Genomic DNA, 8,614 nt, shown 5'->3' on the forward strand with positions numbered 1-8,614 from the left:
AGTCACTTTAGAAAGCGGGCTTGGTCTTATGTGCCTTCACTCACTGTCTTAATTGAAATATCCTGGTTCATTTTACCTGATGTGAAAAAAAGAATTGGTCTATTTATATCTCGTGGACCATAGGCATTAAGGTAACAGAGGGACACAGAAGAGTATTGTAGTTGGGGATAAAGGGAAAAGTGCTTGACACTGATACAAGTGGTTCTCAAAAATTTGAATTTCACATCCCCATAAATTTTTAAAAATATGGATTGGGGAGCATCAGAGAGCTGCCAACTTTTTATTTTGCTAAGGAAGGACACAATACCAAGGAAGACTAAATCTAAAACCAAAAACATAAAAGCAAAGACTTTGCCATATAAAAGAAAAGAGCAGAAACAGAATAAAAAACAATCCTTCCCAATAAAGTTGATAAACTTGTTCCAACTTTTTAAAATCCCAGGCCACCAAAGCAATAGACCACCCAGCAAAACCTTCCAGTGAACCTGCATTTGGAATCTGCTCCAGGACACAGTCTACCTTTCCAGAGTGTAGCTTTTAAAAGGGGGCCAAAAAACAGCACTTCTGTTGGAATTCTTCCCTCCCTCACCCTTGGTTTCCTACAGAAGAGAGACCATGCTCCCCCATCGGAGTGTGGTGCCTTCCTGTGCATGCAGTTCCAGCCGGAAGCAAAACAGAGCCTTATACTACCTGCTTGCCATGTGCCATGTGCCAATAATAGTCTAAGTGGTGTCCTTACAACCACCCGTGAGCTTGGTAATATCCTCCTTTTCACTGATAAGGAAGCCAAGGCTGGAAAAAGTGATTCCACTTGCCAATAGTCATAGAGCTTGATGAATTCTGAAGCTGAAATTTGCACCCAAGTACATCTGATGCCCAAGTCTATTTTCCAAACAATTTTCTCCTCTAAGATAAAGACAAGGATTTGGACAATGAAGTGATGCATACATATTCATTTTAGAGAAAAGTTATTTTATTAAACTACTTGTTTTATGTTTTAGACCCCAGAAAATGTCAGTAGCCCTGTGGCCTCATCATGGTACTCATCCTGTTGAATAACAAAATATCTGAGTCACTTACGCTTCATGGAGCAAAAACACATGAGGAGCTCTATATGTGATTGAATGGTTTTTAAATCAAGTCACAAGCTTGGGCATGAGGATACTATATTCATTTATGTTGGCGAGATTAACTGATTGTGAATGTTGTATATGTAAAAATGAATGGACGGACACCCTGGGGACACTATTGTGGATGAAACACCGAGGACTCGTTGCTCACAAGTCTCAGAGCAGGGCGAGGGGTGGAGGTCCTCTTGTTCATTCCATAAAATGGCTATTTATTTCAATGAAAAATAATTTCCCTCCATCCCCATACCTTCGGACCCCTGTCCAAGTCTGAATTTAATTTTTCTACATTCACATGATGCCTTGCCCCTGCATAGGTGGAATTCTCAGTGAGCTCTATGAGTAGAGATTCTTCTGCCCCTGAAAATACACTCTGACCTTCTACAAATGCCTCAGATTCCCTTAGCAGGGATTTCTCAGTCCCTTAGAGAAAGGGCTTCCTTTGAGGATACGCTCGTGTGAGAAACCAATTCAGAATGAGGTCGGTCAGTACCCTCAGCTTCCTTTCTGAGAGCTGATTTGGATAAAAGAAAGGGTAGCAGAGTGAGTGTGCACGAGACATGACGAAAACACATAAAGAGCCATTTATTTTGTATTTATTTCCTGCTGGCCAAGCACTATTCTAGGTGCTTTCCATGAATTAACTCAACCACTTTAATAGACTTAGGAGGTAGGTATGATCATAATCCATGCTTTATAGATGAAGAAACTGAGACACAGAGATTCTGAGCCATCTGTTCAAGGTTGCACAGCCAGGAAGTAGGGTAGCTGGACTTCAACTTGGCTTAAATCAACCCCTTGTAACCACTACACTAAGCAGCCCATCGAGATGCGTTGGCAGAGGTGCTGATGGGGGCAAGAGTATTGCAAAGACAATGTTGGGGCACAAAATACAACCTCAGAAGGTCTGATAGCAACATAATGTTTAGTATGACTGTATTAGCCAGTACTTTCTAAGATGCAAGAGGAGAAACCCAGGTCAAAATGGAATTAGCAAAAATGAGGAATGTGTTGGCCCCCGAACAGAAAATCGGGAATGGATGGATACATGGTCCCAAACGATACCATCAGGATTTGATGTTCCCTTTCCCTCACCTCCACTTCTTAGCTCTGCTTTCCTCTGAGTTGGCTTTGCCCTTAGGGCAGCCTTCTCTACATGGTGGCATCCAGCCAATTTGGGCTCTCAGCTACCCCTCCCGGTGGAAAGTCTTCTCTCTCCCAGTTGCTCCAGCAAAAGTCCCAGGATTCACTGACTTGACTGACTTGAATCATGAGCTCATTCCAGATGGATGCACCCCATCTTACCCAAGCGGATGGAATATGCTGATTGGTCCTAAATCGTGATCCCTCCCTGGAGTATGAGATAACCCTGTATAACCACACAGAGTGCTGGTGGGAGAAGCAACACCTCCAAGAGAAGTCAGAAGACAGCCCGGATGCTGGGTTCAAAACCCATAAAAGTTCATCACGCTGATCCCAGCTCTGTTTCATTTTAAACACATGTCCTCAGAACAATTGTATTTCTCAGGAGCTGGAAGACAGGAGGCCACGTGCCTCTAAACTTAGCGCTCAAGAGCATTTTGTGCAGCATTTGGTTGATCAAATGACTCACAGATAACTTCTATGTGCAACATTTCAGGACCTGAGAAATTGACCAAAGTTCACTCCTTCCCGATGCTTACCTTACAGAAGCTGGTTCCGCCTGTGAACTGGGGAAAGTATGGAAGATGGTCCTAATAGCATTATTCAGTTTAATTCTTACTTTAAGCAACTTGTGTTTATTTAAATAATTTTAACATTCACACCTGTGCCACCAAACAAAACCTTGAAATAATATAACACCTCTGTAATACTAGAGCATGGCAACCAGGAACCATTTGATAATTAGGTTTAGAGATGACAGTAGGAAATACTGTCCCTTTGTCTTCAGGGTGAATAAAATATATTTGTGTTTCTGATCAGGATTCTTTGTGTGATTATCTGTGTGGGTCTCCTTCAGCTATTAGCTGTGAAGGACCTGTCCCTGATCCTCCAGGTCTTAGTGGGCCAACTACTTCTCATAATTGAAGTCTGAGCTCAAATGTTAGCTCCTTAGGAAGGCCTTTGCGGATAACCAAAGCACAGTAACCATACATAACCCCATTTTATCTCCATCCCATCTCCCTATTTTGTGCCTATCTGAAATTATTCTATTTCTTTGATTACACGTGTGTTGTCTGTCATGTGAGCTCCAAGAAGTCAGAGGCCTTGTCTGTGTTATCCATCATTGTATCTCCAGTGCCAAGAATGGTGCTGGGCACATAGTAGGTGCTCAGTAACCATTTGTGGAATAACTCCACTTCCAAAGAATTCCACTCTACCTGGATAGAGTAAAAAACAAAACAAGAGACCACCAGAAACGTACATTAAATTATTTTTTAGCAGAAAAGCCCATTATTCTGGAGGAATCTCAGTGCTCATGTAAACATACAAGAGCCCAGACTATTCTATCCAAGTTGCAATGAGGTTGGACTCTGTCATTTGATATCACCAGGAACTAGAATACAGGAATTTGCATAGCTGTTCTCTTTCGGTGGAAAAATCAGGTAATGAGATCTGAACGGTGAGGGCTATCTGGCATTTGCTGCTACACATAGGCTGCCTAAGTACTCTGCTAGCTAAACGTTTTTCCCCCAAAGATAAAAGGACTCTTCTAGAGTTTCCTTGTTTTAGAATTGCTCACCTGGCCCAATTCATGAATACTGACAAACAACTTGATATCCACTTCCAATCTTTCTGGAGTTTACTCACCCTGACGATGGAGGTACTTTCCATCAGTTCTGTTTAAGGTGCCAATCCAGTGTGGAAGTACACATGTAGTGGTTCAAGCTCTGGCAAAACACAATCAGAGCTCAATAATCCTTCATCCAAGTCAACAGCCATAGTAAGATATGTCAAGGCAGGCTCTTGACAAACAGGAACGAAACAGAATGTACTCTGGGTCCAAAATAATTAGCAATAATAATCCTGTCATGGAATTTCCCTGATTTTCACCCTGATGGAATTAGCCAAGTTACATCATGCAAGAAAGCATAGAATGGGGACCCATGTGATGATGAATTTTTTTAAAAAATTTATTTATTTTATTTATTTATTTTTGGCTGTGTTGGGTCTTTGTTGCAGCGCACGGGCTTTCTCTAGTTGTGGCGAGCGGGGGCTACTCTTCATTGCGGTGTGCAGGCTTCTCATTGCGGTGGCTTCTCTTGTTGTGGAGCATGGGCTCTAGGCATGCGGGCTTCAATAGTTGTGGCACTCGGGCTCAGTAGTTGTGGCTCGCGGGCTCTAGAGCGCAGGCTCAGTAGTTGTGGCACACAGGCTTAGTTGCTCCGCGGCATGTGGGATTTTCCTGGACCAGGGCTCGAACCCATGTCCCCTGCATTGGCAGGCGGATTCTTAACCACTGCGCCACCAGGGAAGCCCTGATGATGTAATTTTAAAAGTTAATTATGAAACGTATATGGTACTGTTAACTTAAAAACATTATAAGCACAACATGAGAGTTATTTGGGGCAAAATGAGGGCTGCAGCCCAGGAGACAGCGTTTCAGATAGCTCTGAGAAACGGCTCCGAGGAGGCGAGGGGAGGGGCCAGGATATATAGGAGTTTTGCAACAAAGAGCAGGTAATTGGGAACATCAAAAGATTATGGTTAAATAAAGAAAACCAGATATCTCAAGGGAAGGAATTTAAAGCTTTTCTATGTATGGGAAGATGCAAGAGTCTGGGCTCACTGAAACCATTCCTTTGATATGCACCTTAGCTGTCTGGGGCCTGTATTTTCACATCCTGAGTTTCTTCAGGGCTCACCACGGGGAGTGGCTACAGTCGGATGGCAGCTAGATGGCAGGTATTCTTTTCAGCCCTCAGTTTCCTCAGGGCTTACCAGCTCACGCTGGAGGGCTGCAATCATTGGTGACTGTGACATCCTTTGTTTATTGATATGGCAGGAAATATTCCATTTATAAATATTCCATTTATCAGCACCAATGGAATTTTTCAAAATCAATCGATTTTTTTCATTAGCCAGCTTAGCTTGACTCTGGACCAGACAGTTATAGCTAGATCTTCCAAAATTAATACTACTACTACTACTGCTAATAATAACAATAGTAACTGCTAATACTTACTGAGTATTTACCATGTAAAAAACACTATTCAAAATATTAACTCATTTAATTGATTTTCTCCATTTTTTTTGAGATGCTCTATTACTTTAAAGAGGGCACATCTACATACAGACCTCGATTTCCCCAGACATTTCTGAAAAAAGAAAAAAGGAAATAAAATGTCTCTTTATATATGAGGTTTGTAATTAAACACAGGAACTGTGTTTCACCAGAACCACAGAATCAACCAAATAGAACAAGTACAGCTGTAACACGTAAGGCATTTAATCTTTGTTATTTTGCAATACGTTATTTGACAATTATTTATTGAGCACCTTGACTGATCCAAGCATAGTTATAGGTACTAAGAATACAGCAGAAGACAGACAGTCTTCCCGCCGTCAGGGACCTCCTGAAGCAAGCTAGAACTCAAGTTACAAAATAAACCTACAGTGTTATAATAACATATAAGAGCCACTATTATTATTCCCATTTTGCAGATGAGGACAAGGTGAACAAGTTTGGTAATATGTAGCATGGTGGATTCAAACTCAGGTCTGGCTTAAACTCTACAAGAAACAAGTTTACTCACACAAAATGGGAAATAACACTTGCAAATTGTGTGAGTAGAGATACAAAATATCTGGCAGACACATAGTAGCTCTTCAATAAATTACAATCTGTTGGGGTTTCCCTGGCGGTCCAGTGGTTAAGACTGTGCTTCCACTGCAGGGGGCACAGGTTCAATCCCTGGTCAGGGAACTAAGATCTCACATGCCTCATGATGTGGCCAAAATAAATAAATAGTATGTAGTAATAGTAAAATGACTTATAAACTTGAGTGTATACCTGTGTTTTTCATCTCCTTAGAAATGAACCTGCTCTTTTAATGAACTTTTACAAAGGTTCTCTCCATGTAACTGCATTTTAGAGGCTTTAAGTTACATTTTTTCATAGTATAATTTACCAACAGGGCTGAATTCTACTCAGAAATCATCAAGCATATACAGGGGCCAAATGGACGTTTGTGAAGACAATGGTTGATTGCACTTCAGCTGATATTTCAAATTTTCATCTTAACCTTCCTAAGACATAAGTATAGTAACCCCCAATTTTATGAATGAGGAAACTAGGCTCAGAGAGGTTAAATAATTTGCCTAAGGTCACACAGCTAGTGAGTGGTACAGCGTTGGCTTCAACCCAAGCTGTTGAAAGCCAAGCTATTCTTTTTGTCATATAGAATTGCTTCCTATATGGCACTCAAATAAAACCCTCCGGGATTTTCCAACGACCTCTTCCTCAGAAAACAAAGAATGTATTGATACAAATCTTTCTCTTTTCATTTGGCAATGAGGAAATCATCAATGATCAATTGCCTATTATGTGCTTATTGGATGCTGGCCAAGGTAAATGGCACTGTGTCATTTGCTCTAGGAGAGACAAAAAAAAAAGGAGACAATGTCTGTAATTTCAAGGATTTTTTTGTGTGTGTCTAATTAGGCAGGAAACCCCAAAACAAATGCAACAGAGATTATGACCTTCATTATTTGAGAGCCCAAACCCTGTTAATTCTTATTAATGTTAACAATAAACATTTTAGAACCTTTACTATATGCCAGGGACTTTCAGTGCTTTGTCATCCTCAGAAAAACCCTATTGGGTAGGTACTCTCATTATCAGCACTTTGAGATGAGCTACCTGAGCCTGACAGAGATAAACGTAAATTATCCCTGGTTGATCTGGCTCCTAAGTGGCTGAGCTGGGATTTGAACTCACCAGCATTTCTTTGCTAGTCTTCCTCTGGCTTTATTCAATTATACAGTTTCCTGAGTCAAAAATACAGTATTAAGTTGAAAACTCGGTATAACAACTGAGACATCTATGTTGCCTCTCTTGTATGTAGTTTGCAAAAACCATGGCATACAATAGAGTAATATTGTAGGTAATATTCACTGAGCATTTTACTGTGCTAAGAACTGTAGATGTATTATTCTCACAGCAACCCCACGAGATTGGCTATTTTTATTACTCTTATTTCCAGGAGACTTGACCTTTACTGTGTGGTTGGTTCTAACACCACCCATTCGACAGATGTGGAAAGTAGGTCCTTCGAGTTTCCACAATCAGTAAGTGGATGTACAACACACCCGCTAGTTTAGCCGAAGCTCTGAAGCACAAAGCTGTGTATTAACATTTGATACATTTGAGAGAGCGCTGTGTTTCTCGGCACAGAGAAATCAGCCGTTGCCCTCTTCGGGACCCTCAACCTCACCCTCATCACACAAGCTCACACAAATGCACGTGTGCATGCACACACACACACAGACTTTTTTTTTTTTAATATTTATTTATTTATTTTTGGCTGCGTTGGGTTTTCGTTGCTGCACACAGGCTTTCTCTAGTTGCGGCGAGCAGGGGCTACTCTTCGATGCGGTGCGCGGGCTTCTCATTGTGCTGGCTTCTCTCTGTTGCAGAGCACGGGCTCTAGGCATGCGGGCTTCAGTAGTTGTGGCATGCGGGCTCAGTAGTTGTAGCTCGCAGGCTCCAGAGCGCAGGCTCAGTAGTTGTGGCGCACGGGCTTAGTTGCTCCGTGGCATGTGGGATCTTCCCGGACCAGGGCTTGAACCCGTGTCCCCTAGCATTGGCAGGCGGATTCTTAACCACTGCGCCACCAGGGAAGTCCCCCCACACACAGACTTTTGTCATCTGCGGTCGCTTGGTGTGAGGGCTGGAGTATAATTATCCATTCAGGACTTGGTAAGATTTCCCGGAACAAAACAGAGGGCCTGGGCCTGTCTCGGTAATGATGGTGGGCATTTACGAGGCGCTTCAAGATCTCTCATTAGTAATTCCCAGCAACATCCCTATCGGGATGACTCACAGGAGCCCAGTAATGGGCGACAGAGGAGGCCAAGGGAGGAAGAGTGAGTTTCTGGGACGGGGCTCAAACTAGTCATTTTGCATTTAGCTGCACCTCATCAAAGATGGGTATGTGTTGATGTCAACCAAGTTTTAAAGAACCAGCACTGCTTTCTTCTGCAATCCGGGACTTTCTCCACTGGACATGAGAAAACAATTTCTCTGAAATAGGAATTTTCTTGCTGGCTATTATGAGACTAATGACTGCCTGCACTTCTAAGTATCTATTTGGAGTTTATAAAGCAAAATGATGCTAAACTCATGTGAAAACCTAGCAAATCTGAAATTATTTTCCTTTCTGCTTAAGCACACCTGCAGAGAGAGAAAGAAAAGAAAACACAGTGGGGGAGGGGTGTCAGATAACTCAATAGCTGACATAACAGTAGGATTTAGCATTTCTTGAGCACTTACTATGTGTCAAGCA

This window comes from Balaenoptera musculus, chromosome 15 (genome assembly GCF_009873245.2).
Source record: "Balaenoptera musculus isolate JJ_BM4_2016_0621 chromosome 15, mBalMus1.pri.v3, whole genome shotgun sequence".
NCBI lineage: Eukaryota > Metazoa > Chordata > Mammalia > Artiodactyla > Balaenopteridae > Balaenoptera > Balaenoptera musculus.